General features: G+C 36.0%; 1 protein-coding gene across 3 annotated transcripts in view; it reads left to right on the forward strand.

Moving 5' to 3' along the window:
* LOC120541300 (paladin-like) overlaps positions 1-22,607 on the forward strand; it is a 237,715-nt gene that overhangs the window by 201,390 nt on the left and 13,718 nt on the right. The window lies entirely within an intron of this gene.

Here is a 22,607-nt window from a genome sequence, read left to right on the forward strand (position 1 = left end):
ACAGTTTACTGATGGTGTAAGAATGTTTTATTCATTATTGTTTCAGGCATTTATACATTTTTTGCAAATTATTACAGATCAGTTATTTATTTTGATATTAAAAAAAGTTTGTATTTTGCATGGTAAGTGTAGTCTGGGCCAGTAACACTTATAAAGGATTTATAAATACCTTCATTACCTATTTTCTTATGTTCATGTCACTTTGGCCTGTTAGCTTTTTTAATATTTAAACATCACACTTAATACCTGCATCAGATCTTATAAGCCATGAACTTTTTCTGATTGGGACAATGCTGATTAGACAGCCTTTGCTCAGCACCTCTCCATGATTATGTTTAAGCAGGAAATTGGATTGATTTTCAGGGCCGTCTCTTATCATCAAATTAAAAAGTAAAATCCGTTTTGGAGATGGAAAGTAAGAGACAAAGAGAGGGAGAGCAAGTAACCTCTTTTACTCCCTCATTCGTATGACCAGATGTTGTTGGATGTTTTATTTATAGTAAGCTCTGACAAGAGCAATGTTTTGTTTGTTAAATTTATAATTTGAAGGGATTCCATCTTTCATTCTTAACTGGGAATATGACTCCTAAAATACAGAAACAGGTTAATCAGGGTCTGTTAGTTGTAATGTCATGGGTCTGGATCACAGTAGTAAGAATAAAAAAATGTGCTTTCACACCTTTAATGTCTGGGGGCAGAGATAGCGTTTTTGCAGGAGAAGCTGTTAAATAGATGAATCTCAGTTGAAGAGAGTTTGGGTTGGTTCACTTTTTTCACTCCAGCTACTTTAAGAAGAACAAAATCGTAGGAATGTTAATTCCTAAAGCAGTTCCATTCATATTCACTAATGAAGCACTAGACACCAAAGGGCAGTATATTACCAATAAATCATAGATACGCAGTTTGACTGAATTATGTAATAATGAACAAAATGTCAGCCATATATTTGTCAAATTTTAAAGCAAAGGTAGTCCTGAGGTTTTGCATCATGTTGGCATCATGACTGTGCTTTTGCACATATTGTCCTTTTAATTAATTCAGGGAAGTGAATGGTTTTCATTAAATTACTGAATGGCCAGAACAACAAAATAAATTACTGCTAGTTCAAACATAACCCAAATAACTTTTTTAAAGACTCTTATAGGGATTAAAAAAACACATGAAAATTTCAATTCATAGGTTGCTCTCAGTAAAAGTAAAACATTAATTGAAAAGATAATGAAACAAAGGACTGTATAAAGTACAGTAGTATCAGCTTGTATTTTTGGAAAAACATTACATGACTGCCTGAAATAATGAGCCAAATGTACAGTATGTTATTTACCAATGTGTTCTTTGATGTTATTATCAGGAGGGTGGGCACCGGGGTTTGGAAATAATAATTGTTTAATGTTAGTTGATGCTAGGTCATTGCAGTGATAGTGAAAATATATACTATCAGCCACAATAAAACTACTGACAAGTGAAGTGAATAACATTGATTATCTTGTTACAATGGCAACTGTCGTGGAGTGGGATAGATTAGGTAGCAAGTGAATGGTCAATTCTTGAAGGGGATGTATTGGGAGCAGGAACAATGGGCAAACATAATGATCTGAGAGACTTTGGCCAATTGTGATGGCTGGACAACTGGGTCACAGCATCTTCAAAACACTGAATCCTATGAGGTGTTCCCAGTATGCAGTGGTTATTACCGACCAGAGGTGGTCAATGGAAAGACGATGGTGAAGCAGCAGCAGGGTCATGGGAGCCCAGTGCTCATTAATGCACATGGTTGCTTAGCCATAAACCAGTCAAAGTGCCCATGCTGACTTCTGTTAACCATAAGAAGCACCTACAGAGGGCATGTGAATATCATAACTGGACCATGGAACAATTGAAGAATGTGTATTGATGTGCTATGAAAAACTAGTCCCGTCCATGGAGGCCCCAGCTAACAAACTTACAAGACTTAAAGGATCTGCTCCTGTCTTCTTGGTGCCAGATACCACAGGACACCTTCAGAGGTCTTTTAGAGACCATTCCTCAGTTGGTCACAAGTGTTTTGGTAGCACGAGAGGGACCTATCCCATAATAGGCAGGTGGTTTTAATTTTGTGGCTGATCTGTATATGTGTGTATAAAAATACACACGCACACATATATATATATATATATATATATATATATATATATATATATATATATATATTTATGCAGAAGATGTCAAATGTTAAGAACATTCAACTATTGAGAGAAACAGAATGAAAAGAGAGAGGGAAAAAATATTGAAAACATTATTCTGGTACTGAATTATTTTAACAATATCGGGTATTTTCAGCCCAGTATGTAAAACTATCCATCCATCCATCCATCGTCCAACCCACTATATCCTAACTACAGGGTCACAGGGGTCTACTGGAGCCAATCCCAGCCAACACAGGGCACAAGGCAGGAACAAATCCCCGGGCAGGGCGCGCACACACACACTAGGGACAATTTAGGATCGCCAATGCACCTACCCTGCATACCTTTGGACTGTGGAAGAAAACCGAAGCATCTGGAGGAAACCCACGCAGATTTGGGGAGAACATGCAAACTCCACGCAGAGAGGACCCGGGAAGTGAACCTGGGTCTCCTAACTGCGAGGCAGCAGTGCTACCATTGTGCCACCGTGCCGCCTTATGTAAAACTAAGGAAAAGTAAATACAGTGCATCCGGAAAGTATTCACAGCGCATCACTTTTTCCACATTTTGTTATGTTACAGCCTTATTCCAAAACGGAATAAATTCATTTTTTTCCTCAGAATTCTACATACAACAACCCATAATGACAATGTGAAAAAAGTTTACTTAAGGCTTTTGCAAATTTATTAAAAATAATAAAACTGAGAAATCACATGTACACAGCCTTTGCTCAATACTTTGTCAATGCACCATTGGCAGCAATTACAGCCTCAAGTCTTTTTGAATATGATGCCACAAGCTTGGCACATCTGTTCTTGGCCAGTTTCGCCCATTCCTCTTTGCTGTACCTCTCAAGCTCCATCAGGTTGGATTGGTAGCGTCAGTGCACAGCCATTTTAAGATCTCTCCAGAGATGTTCAATCAGATACAAGTCTGGGCTCTGGCTGGGCCACTCAAGGACATTCACAGAGTTGTCCTGAAGCCACTCCTTGATATCTTGGCTGTGTGCTTAGGGTCGTTGTTCTGCTGAAAGATCAACCGTCTCCCCAGTCTGAGGTCAAGTGCGCTCTGGAGCAGGTTTTCATCCAGGATGTCTCTGTACATTACTGCAGTCATCTTTCCCTTTTTCCTGACTAGTTCGGGTTCGGTGACCTCCCTGACTAAGGCCCTTCTCTCCCGATCGCTCAGTTTAGATGGCTGGCCAGCTCTAGGAAGAGTCCTGGTGGTTTTGAACTTCTTCCACTTAACGGATGATGGAGGCCACTGTGCTCATTGGGACCTTCAGAGCAGCAGAAATTTTTCTGTAACCTCCTCCAGATTTGTGCCTCGAGATAATCCTGTCTCGGAGGTCTACAGACAATTCCTTTGACTTCATGCTTGGTTTGTGCTCTGACATGAACTGTCAACTGTGGGACCTTATATAGACAGGCGCGTGCCTTTCCAAATCATGTCCAATCAACAGAATTTGCCAAAGGTGGACTCCAATTAAGCTGCAGAAACATCTCAAGGATGATCAGGGGAAACAGGATGCACCTGAGCTCAATTTTGAGCTTCATGGCAAAGGCTGTGAATACTTATGTACATGTGCTTTCTCAGTTTTTTTTATTTTTAATAAATTTGCAAAAACCTCAAGTAAACTTTTTTCATGTTGTCATTATGGGGTGTTTGTGTAGAATTCTGAGGAAAAAAATGAATTTAATCTATTTAGGAATAAGGTTGTAACATAACAAAATGTGGAAAAAGTGATGCGCTGTGAATACTTTCCGAATGCACTGTATAAAACAGCAGGTTTAATTTTTGATCAGTTTGGAGACTTTTGACACTTTTTGGTCAAGACTATATTCTACACAGCTATATAGATTCTAGTGAATCTCTCTAGCAGTGTGTCAGAAAGGTTTTATTTTCGAAAAGTTTTTTTTCCCTTTTGAAGTGACAGGTAAATTGTCAACAAAAAGTGAACATCTGTGAAATAAACTGGAACTGGTTCACTCTTGATTTTCTGTTCATGGGGTAAAGATTTTGTATGACTAGCCCATTTCAATTTTAGGCTTTTGAATTGTGCCTTGATATTTATCAAATGTGCAGCCTGAAATTTGGCTTCAGTGTGTGATGGTGTTTCATTGCTGTGCACTTAGGTAAAGTGGCTTTGTCACAGTAATAAAGCTAACATGCTGTCATCTCTGATCAGACTGAAGGAATCATCAGTATCTGATACATCTGTCTGAATGAGTGAGATCCAATGAAATGTAGCTTTGAAGGTTGGCCAGCACTCTTGTCACCCCACACTCATTCAGAAGTGGCTCCATAATTTACTCTTTGAGCAAAAACATCACCTTGGTATGCTTCACTATCACTTGAACTAGAATCTGTCATGCTGTCACTGTCAATCTTTGAAGATTTATCACTATTATCACACAGCTAATCGCGTTCTTCTCCACTCTCTTTCAGTGCCTCTTTTCAGCTTGCTCTGTTGCCACAACTGCATGTCAACACCAACAACGGTAAAGAGGTTAAAGAGGACTCAATCAGCCAGTATAGCTGTGGGAATATTTCTTTGAAAAACAGAACAAATATTTATTCAGATGTTTTGACTAATTTCAGGCCTAGCAGCTGGTTGTGACAAAAACTGAAAATACTTTTGCTAATTATTTTATTTCATTAGTTTTTTCAGCTACCTTAATAGTTTCATTGAGTTGTAGTTTTACATCTTGTGTTTGTTAATTTTTTTATTTCAGTTTACAAAAATGTTTTAATATTTATATTTTTATTTTAGTATGTGATGATAACCTTGGTACTGGGTGCAAGGCATGAACCAACCCTAAATGGGAACTCATTTCATTATAAGGCCTGCTTATCCACACACCTTCAGTCACATGGGCCCAGTTTTATAATTGCCACTTGTTCTGACATTCCGTGTTGTTGGGATGTTAAGACACATGGGGGACATGCAGACTTTGTACAGACAATTAACTCACTGGGATTCTGGAACTGTAACAGTAATGTAATCTGTGAAATTATTCTCAGTTAAAGTGGCAGAAATATTTTATTGGAAGAATACGTTAGATTTTAGGTGACTTGAAGAAACCCTTCACTACAAGAAAAAACATGTGAGATTTATGTTTTATATGAACCCATGCAGTACATTTGCAGGTAGTAATTAAAGTGAAATAGACATGACATAATATTTACAATTATGTGTATATACTGTGAAACCAAAAATACTCTAGCTAAGGGTTACTACTTTGGGTAATAAATTCCTTTCCTTACATACACATTATTTTATGTATTATTTTGCAGTGTAGTACACATCCACATAAAGTTTGGTATTTTCTACATATACAACCAAAATATGAAACAAAAGGATGGTGGTGATAGTGCTCTTCATACGTTTAATTGGATATTTGATTTTCTGTTTAATTTTGGCTGTCCTATTTTTAAGTTATAGCCTTACTTGGTAATACTTTCTGAATTATTTAAAGACTGCTTTTCATTCCATCAGTGGCTGTTTGGTGTCACTAAGTCAGATGTAAATAGTAATTATATGTGAAAACAAGAGGATTTCATGTCATGAAATAAAATAACAAAAGCAGATGTACTGGAGCTGATTGTGGATGGAGACTTGTTCTGTACACATGAAGTGCACGTTTACATGCAGAAAAGGAGCAATTTCAGAACATTGTGACACATCTTTGCACTCATTCCCGTGGCTGCTGGGCTGGCCCACAATCACAGTTGTCACAGGCCTGTTTTCAAGCAGCACCATGTGGATGCAGAACACAAATCATAAAACGCCTGCATAAAATAGTGCAGTAAACAGCTTTTTAAGCTGCAGTGTGTGTGGCCCTCAACAGGGAGCACTCAAGGCAATTTGTCATGAATGAGTAAGCTGTGTTCTAGTTTGGGTGGGATTCACATGCATTCTTTTTACATTATATGTACCAGTGCTATTCCGTAATTCCTGCCTGTTTGTATTTGAACATTTTTAAAAAAATGTATTACATTAGTCTCAGAACTCTTTCAGTCAGGTTTTATTTACTGTATTTATATTTTGTTCATTAATTTCAACTAAGGCAGGAATTTTTATTCAATGCACTGGATATCTCATCGGAAACAAAATATTTACAGGCATTGTGTAAATAAAAGTAAGCATCTTCTCTGGTTAATCCATATCTTTAAAAGATGTTTCAGTTTCTGAACCTCTCACAGATCACTTCCTAAAGGAGTGTAAAGTTTAGTGGCCACTGCTTTGATACCTTCTGGTAAGATCAAGAGGATATCTGCTGCAAGATGTGCTTATTAAAGGGGTTGGGGGGAACCTCTAGTTCACTGACTGCCCAGATTGAAGTGCAGTTTTGTCAGACCATGAGACTGACAAACAAACCTTTATTTTATGTAGTGCCTTCACATAGCAGGTTCCATTTCAAAGTGCTTTACAGTTAGGGGGCTGTAGTGCTGTTCTTTATATTGACTTGTTTACAGCTGGAGCAAAGGCAGAGGAATTTGCTGAAGGTCAAAGAGTGAGACACAGATTGCAACTTCGAGATTTAAGTCCAGTGTTGTAGTCTTCATGCAAAAAAGTGTGAATCAACACTATAGGAGATTTTAATTACATGGTAAATGTTAGTCTCTAGGAAGATTAATGGATAAAAGGAGTTTTTAGTTATAGTATCGGTGTTTTTGAATTGTTTGTATATTTTCACAAACCCTCTTTCAAAGCCAAGCATGTGTTTTTCAATAGATGACATCTTAGAATTGAGGAAATTGTGTTTTATGAACTGTGTGTTCTGCATGCTCATTAATCTATAAAACTGTCACATTTTTATTACATAGCTTATGCCGGGCTTCTAAAAGATTAAGTGTGAAAGTAGTACAAGGACATTTTGTCTTGTTTAACATATGTATAGACAAATATGTATTTATGTGATTTTTTTTTTCTTTGATGCTGTTGATAAGCGTTTACTTGCATTGTGAGAAATTTGTTTGTCACAGCATTAGTCACAATGATGTTTCCAACCATTTAAAATTTAATGAAAATCACCTTAATCCGTAAACATTTAGGAATGCATGTAAAAACTGTTTGAAAATTTGAACTCCTTTAGAAAACACCTTGATTTATAACTGTTGAAGTGATGCACAGGCTGGGGCAAGCATTTGCTTTCAATCAGTAGACTTCCCTCAAGCCTGTTTTTAAACTGAAAGTAGCCTGAAGTTCACAAAACCTTGAAAAGCAGGTCACAGACACTTCCATGACTTTAACCTTCTGGTTGACCTCATCTTCCTCTCACACAACAAGATATCAACTGAACTCATACTGGGAGAGCTGGATGCGCTCAGATAACTTTCTTTGGCTTTTTAACCTTTAGGGTTGTAAAGTAAACACCTTTAGGGATTTACTTAATATTCTTCAAGTCACCAGCCGACTATCATCTGATGACAATCGCCCCTTGTGTGTGCAACACTGAAAAGCCTTCCAGGGTGTTGGGAACTTGGGAGGGAAGCTCTGTCATGAAAGTGCCTTTAAATCTTTACCAACAATACCCTTTACAAGGGATTCTTTTTCTTTCTTTCTTTCTTTCTTTCTTTCTTTCTTTCTTTCCAGTTGTTTTCACCTTTATAGTCCTGTTCCAGTTGTTTTGATTTTTAAAATCTTTTTACTGCATTCAGCAACTGAGATTGTTTATTACCATTGTAAATCTAGTCAAAGAAACATTTGAATATTACTTTTTAAAAAATATAAGAAAAATACAGTTATATACATTGGTTACCAGGTCAAATATAAAATACATTTTTTTGCTAGTGCGGGAGAGCAAGCACTAATTTATTATTTAAACTATAGACTGTTTAATATTAGCTGAACAACTTGCCTTTCAAAATTGGGATTCTGCAAAAGTCATTTGAATAAAATTTGTTTTGTTTTTGGGATCTTTAATGCAGAGCATCAGGTCTATTATGCATATTGCAGATACCCACATGAGCTTTTAAAAACAAAAAAATGTACTTTCCATCTTGAGACCAGATGATGTAGTTTGTGTTCCTTTTCTGAGACTTCAGTTTAAAAGCACACTGGTGCTGAAGCACATGTTAAACAAATACTATACAGTATTTCAATCATTTTTAAGTTTGTGTAAATAAAACCTTTAAATAATGGCCCTGTGGGTACTTCCTTTGAAAATGGGATGTTTATCTTTTTGAGTTTATCAGGGTAGTTGACATTTTTTGCATTACTGTAAATGGTTCTGAAGTCACATATATTTTATTTTTCTCATTTTGTGTAGAATTAGGGGTCTTGTTTAAACAATAAAGTTCTTTATTGGCATTATAAATGATACTGTAATGCCAATAGATTCTAAAAAAAATTTCTCTGTTTATAGGTAACTTTGCTCATATTTTTGACATTCACAAATTCCCCAGGCACACAGTTTAAATTTCGTTTAAACAGAATTGCACAAAATAAAACTGTAAAGAGTTAGGTTCCAAGTGGATGAAAAAATCACTTAGTGAAACAGTAAAAAACAAAAAAGTGCAACCTTTTGGATAAAGGACTCTATGGTGGATATATATATATACGGTATATAAAATATACAACTTCAAGAAAGGTCTGTGGTCCAGTGGGTGTTTGCAAGAGGACAAATTTTGACATTAGTGAGAATTCAGAGTTCCCTGAAAAAGTTAGAGAAATATTCCAAACAATAAGCTTATTGTAGGAAACTAGATATTTGATGGGGTGAGGTGCATGAATGAATCTGCCAGAAGTAAAACTTTATCCTTACAAACAAAAATATAATCAATTGCCACGTTAGGGGTATGATATTTCATTACATTAGAAAAATATTAGAGGGTCTAGTGGACTTATTGCAGTTAGATGTGGCATTAAAAACATTCTGTCTTCTGCTTTGAAATATGATGGCTATACATTTGTTAAGCTGGTTTGATTTTCATATACCAGATCTCAGACCAGACGTTAGAATTTTACAGTGATAGCAGTGAGTAGAGTACGTAACATACTGACATTTTTTTTTTTTTTTTACTTCATTTCATTTAATATTTTCGCTGCTACCTATGACAAACATTTCTGACTTTTCTTATTTAGTTAATATCCTAAACAGACATGGAACATTACACAGATAATTGGTATGTCATACTGAAATAGCATACTCAGCCTACTGCCTCCTGTAAAGCTCCATTTATATACGGTGTACCTCAGCTGCACCCAATCTTATCATGCTGGTAAAAAGATGATGAGCTTTATTTCTGGCCACTGCGAAAAAAATATATGTGCATGTGCTCTGTGTAGCACTTGCTGGGCAAGTTCCTGTCCTAAATACATCCCCAAAAGTTTGGATTCTTTGCTTATCTCATAATGCCAAAAACCTGACCCATAAGTAGTTACCTCAACTAAAAGAATATTAGTGAAATGTTACAGATCTCTCCCACTTCACTGCAGCACTCATAACATGCTTCCCCTTCTAGGCCTTTGGTGTGCCTTTTTTATACTGTGTGCCTTGCCCTGCTTATATAGTGACTTTTTAATTCAAAGCGAAAGCTATAATTGTAAGTTTAATTCCCTTCTTTGACCTGGGTGTGAACCTCAACAATTCACTTTCCTAGATACTGCCCAGCCCTTTGGAATATGTACAGTTTTTGAAGAAATGGAAAATATGACCTTTAGTGCATTTACATATACAAGTATTAGCTATGTTTAACACTTTGTTCCATTTGCTTTTTGAGCTGTGACCCTGCTGATTTTTAAACTGTCAGTGAAGCAGTATGGTCCAATGTGGAATTTACAAATAAAGGGAAGGGCGTAAAAGTCTTGAGAGTTTCAGCACATCATTGCCTTTATGGATTTTATGGACTTGTGCCTGTGTTGACTCTTCTCTGGATGTGTTAGTCTTGGTTGGCTTATGACTCCAAATTGGACCACACTGACCTAGTATGGGTGTATGAAAGTCAGTGCTCTGAAGTGGATTGGGACGCCGTCCAGAGTTCATTCCTTTCTTGGCCTTCCATAAGCCAAAACTTAAGAGTAAACAGGTTCAGAAAACGAATGTATGGATGGCCATGTGGAGAATGGCATTGAACTGTCCTGACTGATACTTTATTTATTTATTAATTAATTTATTTGTTGATCAATAACAAGATACAAAGCAAGCTTGTTGGCTTCTCAAACCAGCAGACACTTGCAGTCAACAGCAAAAATCTCAAATGAACATTATGTAATCAGTGCTTAACAAACTGAAGGAATCTCGACTGGCCCTATGAAAATGTACATTCTTAATTTTTCTGAGTTGTCACTGCTTTAGTTTAGTAAGATTTAAGAAATTTTTTTTAAATAAGGCTGTATCTTAAAATTATGTATTTGTTTAACTTTTAGGAGATGTCCCTTACACTTATACCCACCTACTATATGTTATTGTATGATAAATACAAAGGTGACTGAATCTTTAGCAAAATGGCTTCTTTCAAAAATGAATTGAACTTATTACTATTTGTGACTAAACTGTAAACCAATGAGTGAAATCTTAAAATATAATTTTAGCAGTTCAAGGGTTAGTATGTGAACACATGGTGAAATACACAAAGATAAAGTGTGGAATTGAGACTGCACTTTGTTACTCCTCCATTTTCACCACCATAACGCTGAACACCCAGATCACTGTGGAAGAGAAAGAATGTTTTCCCACGACTCATCATCTGTGCTTAACTAAATATGGCATTCGTATGTAATACTTATGTTGTTAAGTACTAGATAATAACTTTGTAAATTCTGGTAATGAGTTAATTGTGGGAATGAGATTACGGCTTCCCGTCATTGTTTAGGGTGCAGGAATTACTGTTTTATTTCCAGAATTTGAAATCTTGTGCCTTCCAACCAATGTATTATCTTGTTCTTGTGACATTCTGTCTTGAATTTCTAATGCTAAACAGTAACTATATTATAAATTATAGTGGGAATGATAAAATCATTTACATGAGGTAAAGACTTGTAAAAATGTTGTTTTCCATCCAATGTCTCCACAAAGACGCTGTGTCATTGTCTTTAATAATAATTGTTGTTAGACTTACATGTTAGAATTTGGAAATGGTAAGAATATGGAAACAGTTATGGATTGACGGAATACATGCATTGGTTGTTTCCTAATTTTACTGCACAGATATCACTGTTACATTTATGAGAGTCCCCTTTGAATTTATTTATTGGGAAATTATATGTAATTGAGAGCTACCAATTGAGAGCCCTTGAAGATTATGGTTTCTATATAGAATTTGTATGACACCATATTTTTTCAATTAAAAAATGCAATATATAAGTATTTACACAATAAACAAACTTTGTGTCTGGTTGTGATTGCAACTAGCTCATTGGAACAAATTATATTTTGGAAAAGGAGAATAGGAAATCCCAGCAGAGCTGAAAATAATAATGCTGAGAACGGGTTGATGTGAAAGCCGTCACCCTAGCCTATTTACCTCAACAACCCCCAAGCCACAATAATTGGCAGCATATGGTTAATAGACAGCGTTTTTCCATTTTTGTGTGGATCCTTTCTGTTTATATAAAAAAAAAAAAAAAAAACAGACTTTAAAAATCTTTAGCTCTTAGCTTATACTCTTTAGCTTTTGCCTGCACCTTTTTGTATTATTAACATTAGGCAGGGCAACCTAATGCTGACCAATGATTTGTAGAATCTTTAGGAAAATTTTTGCCTTTGTCTTTTACAATGCCCTGCAGCTTTGCCTTTTGATTAGTGGGTTATGAGGATGGATGGATGGTTCTTTTCCATGGTCCTTTGTATGCTTTAAGAACATTGTTCATATAAACAAAAAATGTGTGTGTTTATGTGTATGTGAGTGTATGTATGTTTATAGATATAAACAGTAAATATATTTACAGCAACTTTCATGGGTTCATTGGTGCTCAAAAGACTTTGCACTTGGCTCCTTTAAGTGCTTGAACTCACTTTAATTTAAATTGAAAAAGGCTTCAGAAATGCAGAGAAGCTGTACTTTTCAGGAAGCAGCACAGCAGTGTCCTGAACAGCAGATTTCATACTTACCAATTTAGTGTACAAGTGGGCTCCACTCAAGTCAGTTTCAGTGGCACCTTTCAAATTAGGCATTAGCTCCAAAAAGTGTTGTGATCTCACCCAGTGCAACACATTTTTGGATTACAGTAATCCCTCCTCGATCGCGGGGGTTGCGTTCCAGAACCCCGCGATAGCGAAAATCGCAAGTAGAAACCATATGTTTGTGTAGTTATTTTTATATATTTTAAGCCCTTATAAACTCTCCCACACTGTTAACATTATTAGAGCACTCTAGACATGAAATAACACCCTTTAGTCAAAAGTTTAAACTGTCCTCTATGACAAGACAGAGATGACAGTTCTTTCTCACAATTAAAAGAATGCAAATAGATCTTCTTCTCTTCAGGAGCAGAGAATTTCAGAGGGAGAGAGCGACAGAGCGCTCGCAAAGAAAAGCAAACAATCAAAAAATCAATACTTGTGCTTTTAAGTTTGCGTGGCATTTTAGAGGAGCGTTAGTATCTTCTAAGCAAACAGCCTCTGTGCAAACAGCCCCTCTGCTCACATCTCCTCCGTCAGGCGCAGAGAACGTCAGAGAGAGAGAGAGAGATTAAAGCAACAATCAAAAAATCAATACGTGTGCTTTTGTGCTTTTAAATATGCCGAGCACCGCAATAAAGCGGCATTTTTTTAGAGGAGCGTCAGTATCTTTTAAGCAAACAGCACCTCTGCTCACAGCCCCTCCGTCAGGCGCAGAGAATGTCAGAGAGGGTGAGAGAGAGGCAGAGACCAGCAAACAATCAAGCTCCGCGCGGGATGCATATCTTATAGCATTGAGGAGTTTTAGTTAATATGTAATACATGCTCTGATTGGGTAGCTTCTAAGCCATCCGCCAATAGCGTCCCTTGTATGAAATCAACAGGGCAAACAAACTGAGGAAGCGTGTAGCATAAATTAAAAGACCCATTGTCTGCAGAAATCCGCGAACCAGCGAAAAATCTGTGATATATATTTAGATGTGCTTACATTTAAAATCCAATAGAGTGAAACCGCGAAAGTCAAAGCGCGATATAGCGAGGGATTACTGTATCTTAAAATAATAATGCTACTTTCCATGGAAAGTCAATGAAAAACTTTTTTAAAGTTAATTTATTCTTATATGGCACATTTTTTAGTAAACAAGTACCAAGACTATTCACAATATAGTTTATAGAAAACATGGAAATATGCAATTTACACTACCATTCAAACGTTTGGACACATCCACAAATGTTGATGTTTTTGACAGAAATTGATACATTTGTTTTTCTCAAGATACCATTAAACTAAATTTTTAAGTATAGCCAACGCATTGTTTGTGTTTCTAAAGGACATTACTGCTGTTATTCTGTTCAGTTGGGTTGCAAGGTACTAACATTCCTAAACTACAATGCTGTGACTAAAATGGCTACAATGAAACTGTTGTCTGAATAAATATATCAGTCTATTGTTTTTTTTGCAGATTGAAGGTTATTCCATGCAACAGATTGGATCCCAGAATTATATTTTCTCTGTTGCCAGTGGTAATTTGTATATGTAGGCACTTATACACAACCCCGATATTTTTTTTTTTTTTTGTGTATGTTACAATAAACCCACAACTCATCCAAAAGATGTAGGTGCCTTGTTTTAAATAAATAATAAGTGTCAATGTCATTGGTTTTTTTTCATTAGTAAAAAATAAATTTTGTACACGTGTATGCTGAGGCGAGCAGTGTCGCAGCTGAGTAAATCTGCTTTAATGAAGATTCCACCTATGTGGCACCACATAAAAGACTTCTCATTGGATAGCTGAGTTCCAGATCTTTTTATAGATGTATAGTTGTCTATGATTGGTCAGTTGTACTGTATGTCACAGCTGTGTGTAAAAGACAGGAAATATATTGCTTAAGCGACAACTCATCTTTAAGCATTGTTATGCACAAGCTTCCACAAGACTACATGCGGGTTATTTGGTTGACTTGAAATAAGACTTAAAGTTTGTACTAGGGAAATGTCATCATCTTCAGCAAAAAAAAAAAAGTTTTGGTTGGAGAAGTCCTAGAAAAGGTACAGAATGCTAGTGATACAGAATACGAAACATTTAGTCACAGTTTTGTCTCTATTGAGAACAACACATTTGCTGAAGGACTCAATGCTATGCTTGATTTGCAAGTACATCTTAGTATAACGTTGTGTTTTGTGCATGCACTTTTACAGTTCACACATCATGAGTCCAATGACCATATCTGAACAGTTTATGCTGCATGTCCTCCCTATGTCAGTTTTCTAAGCAATGTTTTTTCTAGTTTCGACTTCTTTCTGTACTTGCTCAAAGTTTCACATCAGTAACACTTTGATTGAATGTCACTGGCAGCATGAACTTTCATGAGGGACAACTTAAATGTATTTGCAAGTAGCAACATGGCATGGCAAGATACAGCTTTATGTGGGGACCCAACCCAGATCGAATGTCACTATATCACAATGCATGAACTTACATGGGGGAATCGCCCTTTGATCGAATATATTTTTATAGCACAGTGCCGCACTGGTACCTGTAGTTTCACCTGGGGAGCCCTACCTGCCCCTGATTGCATGTAACTGAATCACACCTGGCAAACTTTCACGGGGGGGCCACTTTGCAAACTAATGTCACTGAATCATCCCTACATTTGGAGTTTCACGTGAGGAAAGCCCCCTCACCCCCCGCCTCTCCCTTTATTCAAATACTGTTGTATCCCCCCACAAATGTGTTGTGTTGTGTTGTGAGTACACGAGAAAAAAAATATGTTTAAGGTAGTGTCCCAGCTCCACTGAAGGGATCAACAGCGCACAATTAAAAATGAGAAATTAAATCACGAGTGGGCTTTGGGGTTGAAACAAGTGCTGATTAAATTGGGGGGATTATACCTGGAACAAGTATCATATGCTTGCAATACGGTGATTTCAACAAGACTCAAAAGTAGCTGAGAAACATTTGGATTTAGGTGCAAGTGTCTGTATGACTAGCTCTGTGCCCAGGACTGCCAGCTAAACCATTGTCCTCACTGCCATAACTCAGCACTGGACGAAGCTGATATGAAAATGTATGGATGCACTTAGTTTTTTCCAGATTGTATTTTGGCTATTTTTGAACCCAGAAGTGAACTTTAGGAATGCCAGAATTTTGAAACCCAAGTGAACAGATTAACAGGTTTCAGCAGTGCTAATGCAATGATAAAGGCTTCTTTAATAACCATTTCACATTTATACATGAGTAGTTAAGGGTAAGCCAGTGGAGTTTACCATTAGGATGTGAAGGAATGGCTGCTACAGGTAGGTCTTTGCAGTCATATGTGAATAATAAATTAAAAATCAGTAATTTCAAGCAGTAATAGCCATTAGAAACACTAGTAAAGTCTTGTATCTCAATTAACAAAGGTATTAATTAGTAAAACATGAAAAATTGTGTGCATCTCAAAACGTTTGACTAGTATGTATGTGTATATATATATATATATATATATATATATATATATATGCACACACACACACACTTTCTCTGTCTCTTTATATATATATATATATAATCTCTATCTCTCTCTCTCTCTCTCTTTATATATATATATATATATATATATATATATATATATATATATATACTGTATGTATCCAAGTAGACAGTTCATTTCTAGGTTATGCAGCCTTTTAGATTATTAGTGGTAATTAAATTATAATGTAATTTTAAGTAAATCAAATTAAGATGAATTGTGCTAAAGTCATCATTCAGAGGAGATAAATTAAAGAAAACATATACAAACTGTGAAGAAAACAGGCTTGTGGGGTCCCATGGGGCTTGGATAAGTCAAAGTCTAATTATTTCTTAATAAGTAAAGCAACAATCATTGCAAACTTGAACAAAACTCCACACTTGGTCAAAGTGATAGAAAAGTCTAAACAGATATATTGCCAGAGGTCAATCCATAGGTTTACAGCAGAAATACTAATGGCTGCAAGCTTTCAAACAGAAACCAATACACTGATTTCTGTAATTTTTAATAAGAGTTTTTATTTTGCAGTCCTAGCTGACTGACACACACATCCACCTCAGAACACTCAAACATTACAGAAAAACAGTACTTAGCATCTGTTTTCCTGCTGGTTTAACAAACCACTGTTATACCATAGGAAGTCAACACATCTTCTGAGTAAGAATCTCTTGTCAAGTCAGGAAGATGGACATGTTTTTTCTTTGTTCTTGACTGTATGGTTTATCCCGGTGACTTGGTTCAGAGAAAAGATCTAAAGGAGATGACTTCAACTAGGCAGCACAAATAATTGTAATACAGCAATTCACTTCATTTGCTCTTCTACTTGTTTATCCACTAGTCTGTTTCCCACATTAAGTTCATCTCTGAAAAGATTTAACAGCTAACATCTTAATACATATGAGGAATAACCCTGTACTTGTGAAGAAGATGTGGTGAAAAGCTCAAAGAAGCACGCAAATTGATCCCGGCCTGAGCAAGCCATATTTAGGAATAAATAAATTACAGTAGCCTGAAATGCCACCCTTACCCATTCTAGGTTTGTGGAATAAATGTTAACCCACATTTAAGAAAAAATGTCTGCCCCAGTATAATGGAGGCATTTTCACAAGAGATGAAATTAAAATACTCTTTTTCAGGAATATGTAATTGTACTAAGTTTGACCCTCTCTCACAGTTCTTTCTTTTTGCAAAGTTACTAAAATATATATCAAAGCTATTAAAATGAACATTCAGATTAAACGTTCCTGCTGTTCCAGTATCCACAGCATCCTCCTTTTCAGATTCCCTGACATTCGTTGTGGTGATGGAGGTACGGCTACCAAAACCAAGTTTTCTAAACTAGAAATGGAAACAAATAATTAGGCGATGGCCACATCTCAACCGTTATTTTCTATTTTAAGTATGGAACAGGAAGCAAATCAATAAAATCTGGTGCTGTGATTTAGGGTTTCTGGCTTGCGTCTTGAAAGACAAATGTGGTCTGCAATTTGGGTTGGCTGAGAAAACCTTGGCAGCCCTGAAGGGTCAAGGAACTTAGCTTCAGTTGATTTTTGTTTTTTGGTATGAATGATATTATTTATAGAACATGAAAACCAGCTGAGTGAGGTTTACTAAGCTTTTTGCTGAATGGAGCAATCAAAAACAAAGTCACAGTAACCCAAGTTTTATTCTTTAGCATATGAGCACATTTTTAATGTACCAAGTGTGTTTATATCTCTTTTTTTCACATGATCATTCTTTTATTGCATAATTTTGCTTCAGCTGTTTTATTTTAAGTATGTGTTTTTAGGATTCTAGGAATAATTTTTATTTTCCTTGAGTATCTTTCTTGTTTTCCAAACCATGAGAGGTTTATTTCTTTTTTAATTCAAACCTTAACTATTCCCACAGGTTTTTCTTGTAACCAGATACGGCACTTGATGAGCACTTGATTGCCTTTGTTTTTTATTCCATACAAATACAAGTGCACAATACGTCTCCTGCATACTGCTGCTTTCTTATTTTTCTTCTAATTATTCCAGGTGGTGTTTTCCTTTTTCATTCTATTTAAAAAAAGGAGAAACTTTGAAAATGCTCTTCACTAAGCTTTTTTTTTTTTCTTCTTTCTGACGTTAAAATGAATGCTATATATATTTTTTTTTAATTATTATTTTTTTCTTGGTACTCTTTATTATGAATTTCTTTCATTGTACTTCACCCAACACAAATACAGCATTATTCTGCTTATTCTAAAATTTAAATTGTTACCATACTTGTCGGGCAGAAGAAAAAAAAAAAAAACTCTCACTAAATGATTCTGTTTTTTATCCCAGCATGTAATTTGCTATATGTGTTTGTTCATGTATATACAGTATACACATAAATGTAGAAAGCATGCAAAATGACTAATAATGTGCATAGACACACAGTCATTATGCATATAAAAATAAAAGTAAGGCCTTGTTTCTTGGGAACTTTTTTTGCTACTCTTTCACAAAGTAATATTCCTGCAGTGTCCAGGAACAAGAACATTCCTCATAGTCCTATCAATACATAGCTTGTTCCCCATTTCACTCAAACAATCCACACACACTTAAGGAAATCATTTTCTGGCTGTTAGGTCTCCTTTGAGACTAGAATTGCCTTTAGCTGTAAATACAGATTAACTTAACCTTCTGTGGCCTTCAGCAAAAAAAAAAATAAAATAAACAAACGGCCTTATACAGTCAAAGTTGTAGCCTCAAAATTGTTTGAACTGAAGTGAATTTTCGATAAAAGTTTTCATTATTCAATCTAGTGTAAGCTATTTGCGTGATTTTTGAAATCACCATTCCTGCCTTTTAGGAAATTGTTTTCTCTCTTTGTTTTTTTATGGTTGTTACAGGAAATTAAGTGATGCATAGTTTACTAAAGGAATTCTCATATGTGTTGTTTCAAATATATATTTGGACTCAAATATTGCCCAGCAGACGTTCTTTAGCTTGGGATGCAGAGCTAACATAGCAAAATAAAGTGGGCCGAGGTTCTTGAGCACTCTTGTTCCACAAACAGCAGTTCTTCTTGTTGATCTTTCTATTGAATTGAAAATAATGGATGTTTTTTATTTTTTCTCCCCAGTATTTGCTTCTTTAAATATTTCAATTTAAAAAAAAGAGAGGATTCAAGATTTACAGTAGTGTTTACATAAACACATTTAGTGCAGTCTGAAGATGTTGTTCATTTCCTGATTTCAATCTTTCACTGCAGGAACTGAGCATATCACAGTAATGAGGTGAGGGGTTTCCTTTTGGGAAAGGGTTTGTCTTCCTGCTGATCACTTGAATTGACTAGCAGCCCAGTCTTTCTTGAGGTTTCACTAATTTAAATTGACTAAATGAACAATTCATGAGATGTTGTCAAATTAACAGAGCTGTACTTGAACAACACAAAAATGCTTTTGTAGGAAATCATTTAAATGTTACCATTCTCTTCCTTTTCTGATTTTCATTGTGGACTTTATTTTTTATAGTGTGGTTTTGATATATGTTTTCCAAATAATGCATAATACTTTGATTAATGCAATAGCATCACTTAATCATGTAAAGCTGCGTTGTCTGTAAAATTTAGTATTATCCCATTTTCCCAGGATAAATATTTAAAATATTTTAATCATCTTCCTCATTTTTTAAATTATTTGTATTGCACTTTTTTAAAACTGTAGAAATGACGTCTGTATATTGTAAATATGGAATGTTTTTAATTGGAAAATAGACCTAAAGGAAACAGTTTTACCATGGTGGGTGCGCATTATGTTAAAATTGAGGGTCACTAAAATGATACCAGCATCTGAAGTTCTGTCTGACGCTGGAGGTGATGTAATGTATTTGACTCATTTTTCCTTGAACATTTTAATCATTTCAATAGGAGGCACTATATAAGGTACCTAGAATTAAAAATGGCTAAAATAAGTCAGACTTTATTTATTCATTTATTTTTTGCCTGCACTAATATCAACCAGAAATCATTTGTGAGTATAACTATGAGCATTTTTAGTTGACTGTTCCTTTGTTCAAATGACTGTGCTGTTATACTATAAGGGTGCATTACAGCAGAATCAAAATTGATTGATTATTCTGGCATCAGTTCCTCTTTGGACATAAAGTCAATGAAACGTAATAAACAGGAGCATGAACTAGTTTTAGCTCATCCCTTTAATTAACACATTAGTCCAGTAGGCCATGATTGTGATTTTTATTTTCATTTGTGCAAAGGAGGGATGACTGAAGTGCTGATCATGTTAAAGGCCATAATAATTCTACAGAAAGCAACACAATTCTGACATTTTAGTGTGTTTTTTTTATTTTACAGCTGTTTTATATTATCAGCTAAATAATCTGTATCAGATAATGGTATTATTGTTGATAATTTTACTACGTTTTAGGTCAGTTCTTACAGTCAATTCCTGATGTTAGCTTCTAGTGTTTGTAGACGTGTGTGTGTGTGTGTGTGTGTGTGTGTACACTCACTGGCCACTTTATTAGGTACAACAATTCAATTGTTAAGAATGCAAATATCTGATCAGCCAATCAAATGGTAGCAACTCAATGCATTTAGGCATGTAGACATTGCCAAGATGACCTGTTGAAGTCAGAATAGGGCGGAAACGTGATTTAATTGACTTTGAACGTAGCATGGTTGTTGATGCCAGGCGGGCTGGTCTGAGCATTTCAGAAATAGGAATGTTCCAAAAAAGGGAAAATATCCAGTGAGTGACAGTTATCTAGACAAAAATGCCTTGTTGGTGCCAGAGGACAGTAAAGAATGGTCTGATTGGTTCAAGCTGATAGAAAGGTAACAGTAAAATGGGATTAGATTATTTATTTATAAAAGCACATTTAAAACAACAGAGGTTGTGCCAAAGTGCTGCACAAAGAGGTATGTAGCATAGTATCTCTGAATGCACAGTATGTCAGACCTTGAAGCAGATGGGCTACAGCAGCAGGAGACCACAAAAGGTCAGCCAGGAGCAGGCAACTGAGACTACAATTCGCATGGCTTCAACAAAATTGGACAGTAAAAGATTGGAAAAACGATGTTGAAAGATGTGGTGCTTTAACCCATAAATCCTACACTAAAGAAAAGGTGAGAATAGTGATAAGACACAAGGTGGACATCCTGCATCATCAAGGTTTCTTCATGGCAGACAGGTGAAATGCAGTAGTTAGCTATGAAAACCAAGCGTAGCAATCAAAAAATACCTCAAACTTACGTCTGATCACAATTGGAAGATGTCCAGCAATGCTATCAGTGCAGAACTGTCAGAAACCACTGAGACTCTGGCATACCCATGTACAGTCTGGAGAAGACTCATCAGATGTGGTCTTATTGGAAGAGTTATGGCTAAAAAGACAGTTCCTTTGAGGTGGAAACAAAGCAGCAGCAGGTACTCTGGACCGATGAGTCAGGACTTGAAATTTTTGACTCTAGCAAAACAAACTTTGTCTGCCAAAGGGCTGAAGTACAGCAGTACCTGCATAAACGTTTGCAGGGAAAAGTTTCCTGCAGGTTTGCGCTGCGTTTCTGCAAACAGAGATGGTGAAATGATCAAAATTGATGGCCCCGTCACAGCAGAGAAGTACAGACGAATTCTTATCCATCATGCAGTATCATCAGGGAAGCATCAGATCAATCCCAACTTCATTATATCGTGTGACAATGTCCTCAAACACACAGCCAAAATCATAAAAACAATTTGCAGCAAAAAGAGGAATGGGGAATCCTGCAACAGATGGTATAGCCCCTTCAGAGCCTGATCTCAGCATCATCCAGCCAGTTTGGGGTTACTTCAAGAGGCAGAAGCAAATAAGACAGCCAAAGTCTGCAGTGAAACTGTAACAACTTCTCCAAGAGGCTTGTAACAACCGACCACATGAGGACCCTCAGAAAGTACATGGCAGGCGACCCAGAGAACTGTTGTTTACAGAGTAAAGGTTCCCACATCAAACATTCATTTCACTGGTGCTTCTCTCTGTTTACTGCATTTTCTAGGAAGTTTATTGATTTATGTAAACTATTGATGACATCTTTTTGAAAGCATTCCCAATTTACAGCATTTTTTCACAAGTGTCTAGGACTCTGTGTGTGTGTGTATATAAATATACATATGTGTGTGGGTGCGTTTGTATATCTGTGGCCCAAATAACTTAAAACTTAAAAGTGTTTATGCAGAGCTTGGGGAACACACTGATGTTCAGCTGCATAAATTCATAATGTGTCTGTCTCTCTCTGCACGAAGGAAAGAAAAGAATGAGGGTAAAAGAAAGTTTGTAAAAAATGCTTGACTTTTATTTTACATGATTAGCATGATTTTCTTTGTAACAAAAATGTGTGTGTCTGTGACTTAAAACTTTTATTTGTACAGTGGGGTTGATTATATTGTTTCTTTGATTTAAATCATTAATGCTGCAATGTTCGCGCAACATGAAAAGATGTTGATCTGAATACCACAGACTGGCCAAGAGAAGTACTTTTCTACTATGGCTGTGCTAGTATCACACTAAGAAAGCATTCAGTGGCGGTTAAACAAGAAATAGAAGGTTATGTTTAAGTTTCATACTATAGGTGTGCAATGTTTACAAAACACTCCTGTATTGAGGAAAGTCAGTTGTCAGAGATCCACACCCTTTGGTATTTCCAGCATGATCTAATAAGTTAGAGATCTGACTGTAAATTTCAAATGTATTGATAATTTTAAAATCAAAATCTGGAGCAATCTTCTGCTTATTTCCTATAATTTTAATATTCTTGTAAGCAAAATATGCATGTTTCCTTATAAACAGAAAATGCTTCATGTATTTCCCAAGAGTAATATGGTCGGAGATTTAAATAATTTATTTTTGGCTTT

The sequence above is a fragment of the Polypterus senegalus genome, chromosome 1 (genome assembly GCF_016835505.1).
Source record: "Polypterus senegalus isolate Bchr_013 chromosome 1, ASM1683550v1, whole genome shotgun sequence".
NCBI classification, from domain to species: Eukaryota; Metazoa; Chordata; class Cladistia; order Polypteriformes; family Polypteridae; genus Polypterus; species Polypterus senegalus.